This window comes from Penaeus monodon, chromosome 23, assembly GCF_015228065.2.
Source record: "Penaeus monodon isolate SGIC_2016 chromosome 23, NSTDA_Pmon_1, whole genome shotgun sequence".
NCBI classification, from domain to species: domain Eukaryota; kingdom Metazoa; phylum Arthropoda; class Malacostraca; order Decapoda; family Penaeidae; genus Penaeus; species Penaeus monodon.
This window is the reverse complement of record NC_051408.1, coordinates 41,706,155-41,706,473: the sequence shown is the minus strand read 5'-3', so window position 1 is coordinate 41,706,473 and position 319 is coordinate 41,706,155. Positions and strand designations below refer to the sequence as shown.

Here is a 319-nt window from a genome sequence, read left to right as displayed (position 1 = left end):
TTTGAGCTATTTGCCCCTCTGCTAACATTTAGATTTGTTTTTGTTTTTTTTTCTGCATCAATAAAATAAATATTTACAGCAAGAATTATTTGAATTTGTCAAGCCCTTGCCTTAAATCCGTGTTTGTTTGCGTTTCTCGGGCCTTTCCAATCTTCAGCTGCAATGGGATTCGATCTCTTCCGAAGGTATATTGTGTTTACATTGAATTCCACCGACCATGCACGTAACTCCCTTTCTGAAGCGATTTTAAAGGCGCTTGTTTCTTTCGTATGTCAGATTCTGCTGCTAAAAGGCTAAATTGTAATGCTTTTTTTTTTCT

General features: G+C 36.4%; 1 protein-coding gene across 1 annotated transcript in view; it reads left to right on the top strand.

Moving 5' to 3' along the window:
- Window positions 1-319, top strand: part of LOC119588089 (alpha-catulin-like) — a gene marked incomplete at both ends in the record, with an annotated part of 86,154 nt that overhangs the window by 68,067 nt on the left and 17,768 nt on the right.